The 18,178-nt window shown below is 49.6% G+C and overlaps 1 protein-coding gene and 1 pseudogene across 2 annotated transcripts in view; both read right to left on the bottom strand.

The window, feature by feature from the left end:
- TTF2 (transcription termination factor 2) overlaps nt 1-6,996 on the bottom strand; it is an 83,957-nt gene extending 76,961 nt beyond the window's left edge. Inside the window, exon 1 of the mRNA XM_082245327.1 lies at nt 6,983-6,996. The gene's annotated coding sequence lies outside the window, so the exon portion shown is untranslated. The remainder of the gene's footprint in view (nt 1-6,982) is intronic.
- LOC309545902 overlaps nt 1-18,178 on the bottom strand; it is a 1,177,957-nt pseudogene that overhangs the window by 684,703 nt on the left and 475,076 nt on the right. The gene's annotated exons all lie outside the window — the stretch shown is intronic.

Consider the following 18,178-nt stretch of genomic DNA (forward strand, 5'->3'; position numbering starts at 1 on the left):
TGCACTGGGTTGATCACTCTTGTATGTCCACCTGCTACTCTGTCATCTGCTACCATACATGATTGCTAAACCTACCTGCATCCATCTGCTACTGTCTTACCTTCAAGTGTCTGTCACCTACCACCTCCACTCAACCTGTCTCTTAAATCTTCATCACTGTGTTACTACATACATAAAGTCACTCTAGGAACCAGCTTGTTGAGTGTGTGTATTTACTAGCTAAATTAAGACCTTCCACACATGATGAGTCATTGAGGTTGGGAATGGTATCTCAGCATCTCTCTTACATGACTACTGAAGTGGAATATTTCTGCAGCTGAAAATCCACACCATACATGAAACGCAGGAGCGTTACAGATTGAACGAACCTACAAATGGATTCAGCAGAAATAACCACTCAGGTGACACAATTAAAACAGCAAGTAACTGCGTTAATACACGCACTTGCTGAATTAAAAGAAGACAATCAGGCTCTGTCGCAGCAGGTAATTAGACTGACACAACTTACCTCTGCTCAGTCCCCTGAACCCAAGATAAATCCCCCTTTGGTATTTACAGGCGATCGCAAAAATTTTTGCGAATTTAAAAACGCATGTGAGTTACTTTTTTTGCTAAAACCTCGTACCTACCTTACTGATCACATTAAGGTTTGTACTATTATTTCTTACCTAACAGGCGATCCTCGAGCCTGGGCAGACTCTCTTTTTGAGAAAAGCGATCAGCTTCTCAACTCCTATGCCTTGTTCCTAGCAGAACTCACTAGCCTATATGATGACCCCAATAGGCAGAGTACTGCCGATCTTCAATTAAGATCCTTGAAACAAGGTAGGAGACCTGTAGAAGACTTTGTCGCGGAATTCAAGAGATGGACCCTTGATTCAGAATGGAATGATGCATCTCTGAAAACCCAATTTAGGCTTGGCCTATCAGAAGCCGTTAAGGACGAGCTCGCCCGAGCGGATCTACCAAAAACCCTGGATGCATTAATACAACTCAGTATTACCATAAATAGAAGACTACGAGAAAGAAAGGCTGAGAAAATGGGAATGCCATTATCCGTTTCCTGTCGGATTCCGGCCGTTAACCCCGTTCCTATGGAGGTAGGAACCATACGCCCACCGCTATCAACTATGGAAAAAGCCAAAAGACGATATGAAAATCTCTGCTTGTACTGTGCATCCCCGGATCACAAGATAAATGTCTGTCCCCTAGTCAACAAAAAGAAGGGTGAGTGTTCACATGTCCTCCTAGGGGGATTGACGACTTCATTCACTAACCCTTACATTTTTGTTTGTTTGACATTACAGTGGGACCAGAACAGGATTACTACTAAGGCCATGATTGACACAGGATCTTGTGGAAATTATATTGATATATGTTTTGCTGCTTCAAATAAAATTCCTATTATTTCTAAACTCAAACCTGTCTCAGTAAGTCTTATTACCGGTGTTCCATTATCCTCTGGTCCAATCACCGATCAGACACAAGCACTTCTAGTCACTATTAACGAGTCTCATAGGGAGACTACTACCTTCGATTTAATACCTTCACCCCACTTTCCCATTGTGTTGGGACTTCCCTGGTTACACACACACCAACCAACCATAGATTGGAAGGAACGGTCCTTGGCCTTCCTCTCTTGCTATTGCGAGGATACGTGTAACCTACCGTCTTCCGGGAAGATTCTGTCTATGGTGACAGATGAGATTGCACCACTATGTTATCAGGATCTTTCTGAGGTTTTTCTTGAGAAAAATGCTCAAGCATTACCTCCTCATCGAGACTATGATTGTAGTATTGATCTACTCCCAAATAGCAAATTGCCGTTCGGTCATGTTTATCCTCTTTCACAGGATGAACTTTCCCATCTCAAAACCTATTTGGATGAGAATTTGGAAAAAGGTTTTATTAGACCTTCCACTTCTTCCACAGCAGCAGGACTCTTTTTTTGTTCGCAATAAGGACTCAAGTCTCAGACCTATCATCGACTACAGGAAATTGAATGCTATCACAATAAAAGATCGCTATCCTCTACCGCTTATCCCTGAGCTCATTGAGCAGGTGCGTGGAGCTACCTATTTTTCAAAATTGGACCTGAAAGGAGCATACAATCTCATTCGAATCCGTGATGGAGACGAGTGGAAGACTGCATTCAGAACCAGATACGGATTGTTCGAATATCTTGTGATGCCATTCGGGCTATGCAACGCCCCTGCAATTTTCCAACGATTTATAAACGATATTTTTAAAGACTTACTAGATGTCTGTGTTGTGGTATATCTGGACGATATACTTATATATTCACGATCCCTGTCTGAACACATAAGACATGTAAGACTTGTACTATCGAGATTGCTTGCACATAACCTTTATGTGAAACTGAAGAAATGCTTGTTTCATAAAGACGAGGTACTCTTTCTAGGCTACATCATATCCAAAACAGGAATCGAGATGGACATGAGTAAAATATCCTGCATTCAGGATTGGCCTACACCAACCACACGCAAGGCGCTACAGCGATTCCTGGGATTTTCAAATTTCTACAGGAAGTTCATTAAAAACGTTTCTGCTATTGTGAGACCCCTCACACAGCTCACTAGCATAAAAAAAACATTCAAATGGTCAGAAGAAGCCAATAAAGCTTTTCACTTGTTAAAGACAAGGTTTACTTCCGCTCCCATATTACGCCATCCAGACCCATCCCTCCAATACATTCTGGAGGTAGATTCGTCAAACATGGCAGTAGGAGCAATACTCTCCCAACGACCAACCCACACTTCACCACTTCATCCAGTCGCCTTTTTTTCTAAATCCCTAAGCAGTCCCGAGATAAATTACCCCGTGGGTGAAAAGGAACTGCTTGCTATAAAATTGGCTCTGGAGAATTGGCGACATTTACTCGAAGGCACCCAATTACCAATAATTATATACACGGACCATAAAAACCTCCAATATCTTCAGACTAGCAAAACTCTCTCGCACCGACAGGTACGATGGTCACTATTCTTTCTAAGGTTTAACTTCCTAGTGACTTACACACCTGCAGATAAAAACAAAAAGGCGGATGCACTATCACGACTAACTGAAGAAAACTACTTTGAAATCCCTTCCGTTCCTATAATACCTCACAAACGCATTATTGGAGTTGTCCGTTCTTTGAAGGAAGAGGTTTTGCATGGTATAAGTTTGGATTCACCCCCACCACAACTAAATACTGATGCAGAAGGCTTCCTCTACTACAACGACAAACTTTACATACCACCTACCCTACGCACCAAGATCTTGGAATTATCTCATGATGTGCCTATGGCAGGACATATGGGTATGACAAAGACTCTTAATTTGATTTCCCGGCAGAAAACATCTATACAAAAATTCGTCTCTTCATGCAATGTCTGTGCCAGGTCCAAAATTGACACTACGAGACCATCCGGTCTACTATGCAGTCTACCAATACCCCAAACTCCATGGGAAGTTTTGTCCTTGGACTTCATCGTAGAATTGCCTCTTTCCAAAGGATTTAATACCATCTTGGTGTCAGTGGACCATCTGACAAAGATGGCACATTTCATTGCTATTCGCAGACTACCTTCGTCCAAACAAACGGCAGAACTCCTGATGAAACATGTCTTTAGATTACATGGTATCCCAAAAACTCTTCTGTCTGACCGTGGATCCCAATTTATTTCTAAGTTCTGGCAAGAACTATGTCACATACTACGGATCGAGCGGAAGCTCACTTCTCCTTACCATCCGCAGACCAACGGACAGACTGAAAGAGTCAACCAATGCATCGAGCAGTATTTACGTTGTTACACTTCTTACCAACAGGATGATTGGGTGGATCTTCTCCCTCTGGCAGAATTTGCCTACAACAACACAACCCACAGTACAACCAAGCAGAGTCCGTTCTACTTGAACTATGGGTTTCATCCCTCTATTCTTCCACCACGCATCCTTCCTTCAAACAACCCAGTAGCCTCAGACTATCTTACCCAAATAAAGGATTCTCTGGGTTTATTAAATACTACCATTGCACACGCTCACAGTCAACAAAAGAAGTACTATGATCTTCGCAGAAGACCTTCTCCACAGTATGCTATCGGGGACCTCGTTTGGCTCTCAACAAAAAATTTAAGACTGAAGATCCCTAGCAAAAAGCTTGGACCTCTGTTCTTGGGACCTTTCCCAATCAAAAAACTTATTGGAAAAGCTGCAGTACAGCTTACATTGCCAATAGACCTAAAAATCCATCCCATTTTCCATGTGTCGCTACTGAAGCCCCATGTTCCGGACCACGGAATAAGGCCTAATATTCCACCTCTGCCTCCTGTACAAGTTGAAGGTGGAGAAGAATACGAGATAAAAGAGATTCTGGATTCTCGTATCCACAGAAGAAGACTTCAGTACTTGGTTAGATGGAAGAACTATGGGCCCCAAGACGACACCTGGCTAAACACCTCTGACATACATGCCCCTAGATTAATCCGCAATTTTCATGCGAGATACCCAGACAAACCAGCTCCAGAGGCCTTCAGGAGCAGGCCTTAAGGGGGGGGTATTGTAATGTTCCGGTACCTTTGGTACCCTAAATTACTCTTTTCACAAGTGTATGCGCCCCACCATTCTCTTTTGGAAAGGTGCGCATACACCTTTAAGACTGAAGCTGTCATCACTCAGCGCCGGACTAGATGGCTATTTAAAGCGCCGGTTCTCACTCACATGTGTTCGTTCAAACACCCTTACCTGGATGCTAACTTGGCTTGAAGCTTTCGTGCTTGCAAGCATACTTCGCTGACGGAACCTCGCTGCGCTGATCCCTGCATCCCGCTTCCGGATCATCCGCTCCTCCTGAACCAACCTTCGGCTGTATTGCTATTAGTGCTAAGTACCCCGCAGGGGAACCCTCTATAAACTTATACTAAGCTTACACTATCTAGCTCTGCATAGTAAAGACTATTTATCACATCTGCATATCTAGATTGCTAGCTCTTAAGACTACTGCTACTTATTCCTGCACTGGGTTGATCACTCTTGTATGTCCACCTGCTACTCTGTCATCTGCTACCATACATGATTGCTAAACCTACCTGCATCCATCTGCTACTGTCTTACCTTCAAGTGTCTGTCACCTACCACCTCCACTCAACCTGTCTCTTAAATCTTCATCACTGTGTTACTACATACATAAAGTCACTCTAGGAACCAGTTTGTTGAGTGTGTGTATTTACTAGCTGAATTAAGACCTTCCACACATGATGAGTCATTGAGGTTGGGAATGGTATCTCAGCATCTCTCTTACATGACTACTGAAGTGGAATATTTCTGCAGCTGAAAATCCACACCATACATGAAACGCAGGAGCGTTACACCCGGACGTCAACAAGGAGGAGGAGGAAGAACGTCCCGGACGTCAACAAGGAGGAGGAGGGAGGAGGAAGAACGTCTGACGTCAACAAGGAGGAGGAGGAGGAACGTCCCGGACGTCAACAAGGAGGAGGAGGAGGAGGAACGTCCCGGACGTCAACAAGGAGGAGGAGGAGGAATAACGTCCCGGACGTCAACAAGGAGGAGGAGGAGGAATAACGTCCCGGACGTCAACAAGGAGGAGGAGGAAGAACTTCTTGGATGTCAACAAGGAAGAGGAGGAAGAACTTCCCGGATGTCAACAAAGGAGGAGGAGGAAGGTCCTGGACGTTGGCGATGAGGAGGAGGAGGAAGAAGGTCCCGGACGTCGGCGAGGAGGAGGAGGAAGGTCCCAGATATCGGCGAGGAGGAGGAGGAAGGTCCAGGACGTCTGCGAGGAAGGTACCGGAGGTCGGCGAAGAGGGGGGTAACGTTGGCGAGGAGGAAGAACTTCCCGGATGTCAACAAGGAGGAGGAAGGTCCCCGACGTCGGCGAGGAGGAGGAGGAAGGTCCCGGACGTCGGCGAGGAGGAAGGTCCCGGACGTCGGCAAGGAGGGGGGGGGAACTGTCCAGGACGTCTGCGAGGAAGGTACCAGAGGTCGGCGAAGAGAGGGGGGGGGTTGAACATCCCGTTGGCGTGGAGGGGGAACATCCCGGATGTCAAAGAGGGGGAGGAACGTACAATAAACTCTCCGCCAAACCGGACGTCAGCGAGGGGGAGCAGGAGGAACGTACCGGACATCGGGGAGGGGATGAAGAACGTCCCGGACGTCGGCGAGGGGGGAAGAAGAACGTCCCGGACGTCGGCGAGGGGGGAGAAGAACGTCCCGGACGTCGGCGAGGGGGGAGAAGAACGTCCCGGACGTCGGCGAGGGGGGAGAAGAACGTCCCGGACGTCGGTGAGGGGGGAGAAGAACGTCCCGGACGTCGGTGAGGGGGGAGAAGAATGCCCCGGACGTCGGTGAGGGGGAGAAGAATGCCCCGGACGTCGGTGAGGGGGAGAAGAACGTCCCGGACGTCGGCGAGGGGGGAGAAGAACGTCCCGGACGTCGGCGAGGGGGGAGAAGAACGTCCCGGACGTCGGCGAGGGGGGAGAAGAACGTCCCGGACGTCGGTGAGGGGGGAGAAGAACGTCCCGGACGTCGGTGAGGGGGGAGAAGAATGCCCCGGACGTCGGTGAGGGGGAGAAGAATGCCCCGGACGTCGGTGAGGGGGAGAAGAACGTCCCGGACGTCGGTGGTGAAAGAAGAACGTCCTGGACGCCGGCGAGGGGGAGAAGGACGTCGGAATATCTAGGGCATTGGCGAGGGGGAGAAGGATTGGTTGGTCACAGATTGTACACTGAGCTCATTGATCATACAATCTCCCTCAGCCTGGGGTCACATTGGATGGTCGGTGCAGGTTGGAGATTGTACAGTGTGTGGCCGATTATCTCGGATGGGGGTAAATGATTCTCTCACTGGGACATGTCATGGACCTCTTAGGACTGTTGTAGGTGTCCGTGTCCTCCGCTCTCCCCCCCGGTATCACCCCCTCCCCCGCTCCCCGGACCCCCCTCACTATCCCATCACTCACCTACTCCTGACCGGGGCACCGTGAGGTAAAAACTTCTCCACCAATCGGAGGCCGTAAAATCTCGTGTCCTCATACGTCACTCCCCCCGCCAGCCTATCACCGCACCGCACACATTCTCGTCACTCTATTCAAAATGCAGAACCGGTCAGACGTAGAGGGCGGAGCGTCATGAGAAATACTGACCAATAACAGACCGCGAACGACTCCAGACAATGACGGAAGGAACCGCCCACCCCATTCAGTCCATTCAAGGACTGACTTGATCTTTTGGCCAATCAGCAGACAGGGAACAGCGATCGCTAGAGCACCATTACACTTACAAATCTGTCTCCTGGCCGGGTAGATGTAGGCGGCGCGCACCTTTGTTTTTAAGATAAGTCCCAAACTACAGGACTACAACAAAATGGCGTCACAGCTGTTTTTCTTTGTTGATAGTGCCTTTGCTCAAGTATTTTCAGTGAATGAACGGCTCTGTGAGCCTCTGTCACTGGAGTGCCGGAATAATACTCATACCCACATCTCCCAACTTTTTGAGATGGGAATGAGGGACACCTATTAGAAAAAGTATGTTGGCATAGGACCTACCCCCTGCCACGCCCCCTTAAAGGAGAAATATACAAAAAATTATTAGTTAAACACTTCTGGACCGGGCCTTTTTCTGACACATATTGTTCACAAGTTAAAATAATTTTTTTGCTAAAAAATTACTTAGAACCCCCTACACAGTGTATATATATATATATATGTTTTTTTTTTTTACCAGAGACCCTAGAGAATAAAATGGAGATTGTAGCAATATTTTTTTATCACACCGTATTTGCGCTGCGGTCTTACAAACACAATTGTTTTTGGAAAAAAATAAACATTATTAAATTAAAAAATAATAAAACAGTAAAGTTAGCCCAATTTCTTTCTATAATAATGAAAGATAATGTTGCGCCGAGTAAATAGATACCCAACATGTCACGCTTCAAAATTGCACACGCTCGGGGAATATTGACAAACTTTGGTACTTAAAAATCCCCATGGGCGACATTTTAAACATTTCTGCAGGTTACCAGTTTAGAGTTACAGAGGAGGTCTAGAGATAGAATTATTTTTCTCGCTCTATCGATCGCGGCGATACCTCACATGTGTGGTTTGAACACTGTTTACATATGTGGGCGGGACTTGCGTATGCGTTCGCTTCTGCGCACGAGCTCGGAGGGACGGGGTGCTTTAATTTTTTTTCCTATTTATTTTATTTATTATTTTTGATTTTTACACAGTTTAAAAAAAAACATTATCATTTTTATTCCTATTACAAGGAATGTAAACATCCCTTATAATAGAAATAGGCAGGACAGGACCTCTTTATTGTGAGATCTGGGGTCAAAAAGACCTCACACCTCACAACTACACTAAAAAGCTACACTAAAACACTAAAAAAAATGAAAAAGTATATATTTTTTTCATCTTGAAAAAAAAATTGGCTCTTTAACCGGTTGCCGACCGCCGCACGACTATATACTGCGGCGGTCAGCCCCGGCCAGGCAGAGTGACGTATCGGTACATCACTCGCCTGTCATTGACTTGCGAGCCTATCGCGGGCGGGCGCGCGCCCGCCGAGGCGCGCGCCCGCCGCGGCTCGTTCACAGGCAAGTCAGTGCGTGTGACCGGCGGACTCGATGTCCGCCAGTCACACTGCGATCGCTCCTGTGAAGGGAGAAAGACAGAGCAGCTTATGTAAACAAGCTGCCTGTCAGTTCTCCCTGTGTAAAAGTGAAGATCTGACCGTTCTACTATGTAGAACGGTTGATCTTTGCTTTTACACCAATAGGAATGTCCCTACACAGTTAGAAACACGCCCCTATGACACACTTAACCCCTCCCTGTCCAATAAAGTTAACCCCTTCCCTGCCAGTGTCATTATTACAGTAACAGTGCATATGTATAGCACTGATTACTGCAGTAATGTCACTGGTACCCCCAAAAGTGTCAAAAATGTCAGTCAAGGGTCCGATCTGTCCGCCGCAATGTCGCAGTACCGAAAAAAAAATCGCAGATCGCCGCCATTATGCGTTAAAAAAAAAAACACCAAAAATGAATAAAATCTTTCCCTTTGTTAGTAAACGCGATAACTTTTGCGCAAACCAATCAAAATACGCTTTTTGCGATTTTTTTTACCAAACATAGGTAGCATAAAACAAATTGGCCGAAAAATGTTAAAAAATTTTGATTTTTACTTTTTTTTTTGGGGAATTTCATATAAAAAAATGTGAAAAATATTGTTATTTTTGCAAAATTTACGCTCTTTTTTTGTTTATAGCGCGTGATCAAAAAATCGCACAGGTGATCAAATACCACCAAAAGAAAGCTCTGTTTGTGGGAAAAAAAGGACGTCAAATTCGTTTAGGTACAGCGTCGCACGACCGCGCAATTGTCCGTTAAAGTCACGCAGTAAAAAATCGCAAAAAAACCCCTGGTCCTTTAGCAGCCAAATCCTCCGGGGCTTAAGTGGTTAAATGAGTTGCTATCAAGTGATGTATTTAGTCGCTCTGGTCCTCCAAGGCCATAGAGTGGAGTGGGGGGGCCACTTATGTTAAAGAGGACCGCCCGCAGTTTAAAAAAATAACGGGGTTATGGCAGCTATCTGCTATCTGCCGCCATAACCCCGTTATTTAACGTTAAAGTAGCGACTATAAGGCCCCATGCACACGGGGCGTTAGAAAAAACGTACGTCAAAGTTAGTTCTGACGCCGGGAAAAAGCAGCTGTAAAAACGTGCTTTCAATAGCTTTTTCCATTGGAGTTATTGCACGTTTGGCCACGTTGCTTTTAGCAGCGTTTTTTTCTGCCTCCATTCAAAATCATTGGTTCCTAATGGGAGCCTATTGATTTGAATGGAAGTCGCACCGCAAGTCGGATCCGACTTGCGGGGCGACTTGCGCTGTGAGAATCTTAAGGGGGAACTCCACGCCAAAATGGGAAAAAAACGGGGTTCGGGTCTGGTATGGAGTTTGAGGGTAGCCCCACACCGAAAAAATGGCATGGGGTCCCCCCCAAAATCCATACCAGACCCTTATCCGAGCATGCAGCCCAGCAGGCCAGGAAAGGGGAGGGGACGAGCGAGCGGACCACACCAGGCCACATGCCGTCAACATGGGGGGGGTGTTGGTGCTTTGGGGCAGCCTCATCCCCACAACCCTGGCCGGTGGTTGTGGGGGTCTGCGTTGGAGGAGGACCGGAGGAAGGAGAAGACCAGAGGAGGCAAAAGAGCAGAAGAGCAAAAGAGCAGAAGAGCGGAGAGCAGAAGAGCGGAGGGGAGAAGAGCGGAGGGGAGAAGACCAGAAGAGAGGAGAAGACCGGAGCGGAGAAGAACAGATGAAGATTTTTAATAAACTTTTCAAAACGTCTCCTGTCAATATTTACATACACTGCCTTTTATGGGGTGAATGGTTAGGGGTACAGTGTACCCCATACCCATTCACATAGGGAGGGGGTCCGGGATCTGGGGGGCCCCCTTGTTTAAGGGGGCTTCCGGATTCCGATGAGCCCCCTGCCCGCAGACCCCCACAACCACCGGCCAGGGTTGTGGGGATGAGGCCCTTGTCCTCATCAACATGGGGGCAAGGTACTTTGAGGTGAGGGGTGCAGAGCCCCCCCTGCCCCAAAGCACCAACACCCCCCCATGTTGAGGGCATGTGGCCTGGTATGGTCCAGGGGGGGTGGGGCCGCTCGCTCGTCCCCTCCCCTTTCCTGGCCTGCCGGGCTGCATGCTCGGATAAGGGTCTGGTATGAATTTTCGGGGGACCCCACGCCGGCGTGGGGCTACCCTCAAATTCCATACCATACCTGAAGGGCCTGGTCTGGAACCTGGGGGGGGGGGACCCCACGCCCTTTTTTTCCCCATTTTGGCGTGGAGTTCCCCCTCAAGATTCTCACAGCGCAAGTCGCGCCGCAAGTCGGATCATCCTGATCCGACTTGCAGTGCGACTTCCATTCAAATCAATAGGCTCACATAGGGAACCATTGGTTTTGAATGGAGGCAGAAAAAACGCTGCTAAAAGCTACGTGGCCAAACGTGCAATAACTCCAATGGAAAAAGCTACTGAAAGCACGTTTTACAGCTGCTTTTTCCCGGCGTCAAGAAAAAGCTTTGGAGCTAGTTTTTATGACGCCCTGTGTGCATGGAGCCTAACTGCGGCGGACGGTCCGGAAGTGGTTAAACGCATAAGTGCTTTTTTTTTTTTTTTTTTTTTACCACTACTATTCCTTTATACTTGTTTTATACTGGTTTTATATTGGTTTTATATTGGTTTTTGAAATTTACAAATGCAGAAATTTAGAAATTGGATGAAAGGTTTAGCACTGGGAAACACTTTTTGAAAGATAAAAAGTGCATTTTATATACAACTATATAGATCAGACCAACATGAGAGACGAATGAGGAGGAAGGAGGGACAGAGGAACTTTGTTCCAAACCCGGGACAGTCCCTCCAAAACCGGGACAGTACCTCCAAACCCGGGACAGTACCTCCAAACCCGGGACAGTACCTCCGAAACTGGGACAGTCCCTCCAAAACCGGGAAAGTCCCTCCAAATCCGGGACAGTACCTCCAAACCCGGGACAGTACCTCCAAACCTGGGACAGTACCTCCAAACCCGGTACAGTCCCTCCAATTCTGGGACAGTACCTCCAAATCCAGGACAGTACCTCCAAACCTGGGACAGTACCTCCAAACCCCGGACAGTCCCTCCAAACAGGGACAGTACCTCCAAACCCGGGACAGTACCTCCAAACCCGGGACACACCCTCCAAATCCAGGACAGTACCTCCAAATCAAGGACAGTACCTCCAAACCCTGGACAGTACCTCCAAAACCGGGACAGTCCCTCCAAACCCGGGACAGTCCCTCCAAATCCAGGACAGTACCTCCAAATCCAGGATAGTACCTCCAAACCCGGGACAGTACCTCCATAACCGAGACAGTACCTCCAAAACCGGGACAGTCCCTCCAAATCAGGGACAGTACCTCCAAACCCGGGACAGTCCCTCCAATTCTGGGATAGTACCTCCAAATCCAGGACAGTACCTCCAAACCTGGGACAGTACCTCCAAACCCGGGACAGTACCTCCAAACCCGGGACAGTTCCTCCAAACCCGGGACAGTACCTCCAAATCCGTGACAGTACCTCCAAACCCGGGACAGTACCTCCAAATCGGGGACAGTACCTCCAAACCCTGGACAGTACCTCCAAAACCGGGACAGTTCCTCCAAATCCAGGACAGTCCCTCCAAACCCGGGACAGTACCTCCAAACCCGAGGCAGTACCTCCAAACCCGGGACAGTCCCTCGAAACCCGGGACAGTTGGGAGCTATGCATTCATTGATAGCACACATATAGGACTAAGCGCCATGCTAATACAAAGAAAAAAATACTCCAGCATATGTGGGGATACAAACTGTATAATGCTGGCAGCTCTGTCGTCATAGTGAATATAGTGAGATTTATAAATTGCAGTGGTAGTGCACAGGTCTCTCCGCTCTCTCCCTCCTCATTGGCTGAGAGACAGCAGCTGGAGCCATTGGCTCCTGTTGCTGTCAATCACAGCAAGTGAGGAGGGAGCAGGAGGTGTGTCTATGGACACACAGAGCCAGCTCAGGAGCGAGCCCTCACAAGTGCCCCTATAGCAACCAACTTGCTTTGGGGCACTCAGCAGGGGGTAGGGGCCAGAAGTGCTGGTGGGGGACCCCAGAAGAGGAGGATCGGGGCTGCTTCTGTGAAAATCCATTACAGAGCAGAGAAGTATAACATGTTTGTTATATATATATAAAAAAATCTGCCTTTATAATCACTTTAATTCTCTGCCCCATAGACTTAGGCCCCTTTCACACAGGCGGAACGTTCAGATCCGTCTGTCCGTTTTTCAGGCAGATCTGAACGGATACCCCATGCATCCCTATGGGGCATCGGATGTCAGCGGAGACATGTCCGCTGACATCCGATCCGATCCGTCAAATCTGGACGGATGGAAACCCTATTTTCCATCCGTCCAGCTGATCGGATCGGATCGGAAGAGAACGGAAAGACAGTCCATTCCCATCCGATTCCCCCATAGAGAAGAGCAGAGGTTCTGACAGCTGTGTTTCTCCACACAGCGCAGAGACAGAGCTGCCATCCGCCTGCTCAGCGGGGGATCGGCGGATCGATCCCCCGCTGAGAAAAACGGAGTCCGACGACGGACTCCCCTGTGTGAAAGGGGCCTAAGTGAGTGCGGTGCCCCACTGCAAGGGTGGATTTTTATTTTATTTTCCTGGATTTGGAAATTAAACCTTTAATACGAAAGAGAAAGTCATAGAGGACACCGTGGTGAGGCCGGCTCATAAGTAGTTTTTAATGTATATATGGGAGTGTTTTATGTATGTGTTGGTATATACAGTATAAATACTGTATATACCAACTGTGTAAAATGCCTCATAGGGGTAATGCTGGGACTGGCCTTCAATGTATATTACAAAATCATAAGTAAATATAATCCAATGACCATGTGATAGCCATAGGGTTAAGACTAAGAATGACGGGCTGAGTAGCATGCACCTCCATTCCTGACTGCACCTCCATCCCTGACTGCACCTCCATCCCTGACTGCACCTCCATTCCTGACTGCACTTCCATCCCTGACTGCAGCTCCATCCCTGACTGCACCTCCATCCCTGACTGCACCTCCATTCCTGACTGCACTTCCATCCCTGACTGCGCCTCCATCCCTGACTGCACTTCCATCCCTGACTGCACCTCCATTCCTGACTGCACCTCCATTCCTGACTGCACCTCCATTCCTGACTGCACCTCCATTCCTGACTGCACTTCCATCCCTGACTGCGCCTCCATCCCTGACTGCACTTCCATCCCTGACTGCACCTCCATTCCTGACTGCACCTCCATTCCTGACTGCACCTCCATCCCTGACTGCACCTCCATTCCTGACTGCACCTCCATCCCTGACTGCACCTCCATTCCTGACTGCACCTCCATCCCTGACTGCACCTCCATTCCTGACTGCGCCTCCATTCCTGACTGCACCTCCATCCCTGACTGCACCTCCATTCCTGACTGCACCTCCATCCCTGACTGCACCTCCATTCCTGACTGCACCTCCATCCCTGACTGCACCTCCATTCCTGACTGCACCTCCATCCCTGACTGCACCTCCATCCCTGACTGCACCTCCATTCCTGACTGCACCTCCATTCCTGACTGCACCTCCATCCCTGACTGCACCTCCATTCCTGACTGCGCCTCCATTCCTGACTGCACCTCCATCCCTGTTTGTATGTAAAGTAAGGAAAGTATTGGGACTTTGTATGAGACACAAGCCCATCATTCTTAGTCTTAACCCTGTGGCTATCACATGGCCCTTGGATTATATTTACTTGTGATTTTGTAATATATATTGAAGGCCAGTCATAGATGGGGGCAGGTTGGGGGAGGCTTGGGCTACCCCCAGGCCCACCTGTCCCTCAACTATCCATTAGCTTGCATGTGTTCCCACTGTGGAGACACTCATAAATTAGTAGGGTTAGGACTGCAAGTAATACAGGGTGCTGTGAAGGGGCCTTGCAGCTTACACATGTGTTTGCCATTGTGTGTTACTCTTAGCTAAACCTGTTTTTAACGTACATTGTTGGACAGATTGATTCGGTTTGTTAGCGGACTGGTCAGTGAGTATGGTTTACTTAGGGCCGGTTGTTCTCATGCACCTCATTTAAAGTCCCAATCTTTTTTCCTTAATTACCATCCACTGCCCTACTGACACCATCCACTGCTCTACTGACACCGTCCACTGCCCTACTGACACCGTCCACTGCCCTACTGACACCGTCCACTGCCCTACTGACACCGTACACTGCTCTACTGACACCATCCTCTGCCCTACTGACACCGTCCCCTGCCCTACTGACACCGTCCACTGCTCTACTGACACCATCCTCTGCCCTACTGACACCGTCCACTGCTCTACTGACACTGTCCACTGCTCTACTGAAACCGTCCACTGCCCTACTGACACCGTCCACTGCTCTACTGACACCGTCCTCTGCTCTACTGACATCATCCATTGCTCTACTGACACAATCCACTGCTCTACTGACACCTTCCACTGCTCTACTGACACCATCCTCTGCCCTGCTGACACAACGTCCACTGCTCTACTGACACCATCCACTGCTCTACTGACACCATCCACTGCTCTACTGACACTGTCCACTGCCCTACTGACACCGTCCTCTTCCCTACTGACACCGTCCACTGCTCTACTGACACCATCAACTGCCCTACTGACACCGTCCTCTGCCCTACTGACACCGTCCACTGCTCTACTGACACCGTTCACTGCCCTACTGACACCGTCCACTGCTCTACTGACACCATCCACTGCTCTACTGACACCATCCACTGCTCTACTGACACCGTCCACTGCCCTACTGACACCATCCACTGCTCTACTGACACCGTCCACTGCCCTACTGACACCGTCCACTGCTCTACTGACACCATCCACTGCTCTACTGACACCATCCACTGCTCTACTGACACCGTCCACTGCTCTACTGACACCATGCACTGCTCTACTGACACTGTCCACTGCCCTACTGACACCGTCCACTGCTCTACTGACACCATTCACTGCTCTACTGACACCGTCCACTGCCCTACTGACACCATCCACTGCCCTACTGACACCATCCACTGCTCTACTGACACCATCGACTGCTCTACTGACACCATCCACTGCCCTACTGACACCGTCCACTGCTATACTGACACCATCCACTGCTCTACTTACACCGTCCACTGCTCTACTGACACCGTCCACTGCCCTACAGACACCGTCCACTGCTCTACTGACACCATCCACTACCCTACTGACACCGTCCACTGCCCTACTGACACCATCCACTGCTCTACTGACCCCGTCCACTGCCCTACTGACACCGTCCACTGCCTTATTGACACCATCCTCTTCTCTACTGACACCGCCCACTGCTCTACTGACACCGTCCACTGCTCTACTGACACCGTCCACTGCTCTACTGACACCGTCCTCTGCCCTACTGACACCGTCCACTGCTCTACTGACACCATCCACTGCCCTACTGACACCGTCCTCTGCCCTACTGACACCGTCCACTGCCCTACTGACACCGTCCACTGCCCTACTGACACCGTCCTCTGCCCTACTGACACCATCCACTGCTCTACTGACACCGTCCACTGCTCTACTGACACCGTCCACTGCCCTACAGACACCATCCACTGCCCTTCTGACACCGTCCACTGCACTACTGACACCGTCCACTGCTCTACTGACACCGTCCACTGCTCTGCTGACACCGTCCACTGCCCTACTGACACTGTCCACTGCTCTACTGACACCATCCACTGCTCTACTGACACCGTCCACTGCCCTACTGACACCTTCCACTGCTCTACTGTCACCGTCCTCTACTCTACTGACACCGTCCATGCTCTACTGACACCGTCCTCTACTCTACTGACACCGTCCACTGCTCTACTGACACTGTCCTCTGCCCTACTAACACCGTCCACTGCTCTACTGACACTGTCCACTGCTCTACTGACACCGTCCACTGCCCTACTGACACCTTCCACTGCCCTACTGACACCGTCCACTGCTCTACTGACACCGTCCACTGCTCTACTGACACCGTCCTCTACTCTACTGACACCGTCCACTGCTCTACTGACACCGTCCACTGCTCTACTGACACTGTCCTCTGCCCTACTGACACCGTCCACTGCCCTACTGACGCCATCCACTGCTCTACTGACAGCATCCACTATCCTACTGACACCGTCCACTGCTCTACTGACACCGTCCTCTGCCCTACTGACACCATCCACTGCTCTACTGACACCGTCCACTGCTCTACTGACACCGTCCACTACCCTACTTACACCATCCACTGCTCTACTGACACCGTCCACTGCTCTACTGACACCGTCCACTGCTCTACTGACACCATCCACTGCCCTACTGACACCGTCCACTGCCCTACTGACACCGTCCACTGCTCTACTGACACCGTCCACTGCTCTATTGACACCGACCACTGTCCTATTGACACCATTCATTGCTCTACTGACACCGTCCACTGCCCTACTGACACCATCCACTGCTCTACTGACACCGTCCACTGCTCTACTGACACCATCCTCTGCTCTACTGACACCGTCTATTGCCCTACTGACACCATCCACTGCCCTACTGACACCATCCACTGCTCTACTTACACCGCCCACTGCTCTACTGACACCGTCCACTGCTCTACTGACACCGTCCACTGCTCTGCTGACACCGTCCACTGCCCTACTGACACCGTCCACTGCTCTACTGACACCATCCACTGCTCTACTGACACCGTCCACTGCCCTACTGACACCGTCCACTGCTCTACTGTCACCGTCCTCTACTCTACTGACACCCTCCATGCTCTACTGACACCGTCCTCTACTCTACTGACACTGTCCACTGCTCTACTGACACTGTCCTCTGCCCTACTAACACCGTCCACTGCTCTACTGACACTGTCCACTGCTCTACTGACACCGTCCACTGCCCTACTGACACCATCCACTGCCCTACTGACACCGTCCACTGCTCTACTGACACCATCCACTGCTCTACTGACACCGTCCACTGCTCTACTGACACCGTCCTCTACTCTACTGACACCGTCCACTGCTCTACTGACACCGTCCACTGCCCTACTGACACCATCCACTGCCCTACTGACACCGTCCACTGCTCTACTGACACCGTCCACTGCTCTACTGACACCATCCACTGCTCTACTGACACCGTCCTCTACTCTACTGACACCGTCCACTGCTCTACTGACACCGTCCACTGCTCTACTGACACTTTCCTCTGCCCTACTGACACCGTCCACTGCCCTACTGACACCATCCACTACCCTACTGACACCGTCCACTGCTCTACTGACACCGTCCTCTGCCCTACTGACACCATCCTCTGCCCTACTGACACCATCCACTGCTCTACTGACACCGTCCACTGCTTTACTGACACCGTCCACTGCCCTACTTACACCATCCACTGCTCTACTGACACCGTCCACTGCTCTGCTGACACCGTCCACTGCCCTACTGACACCGTCCACTGCTCTAC

This window comes from Pelophylax lessonae (genome assembly GCF_965119305.1).
Source record: "Pelophylax lessonae genome assembly, chromosome: 2".
Taxonomy (NCBI): Eukaryota; Metazoa; Chordata; class Amphibia; order Anura; family Ranidae; genus Pelophylax; species Pelophylax lessonae.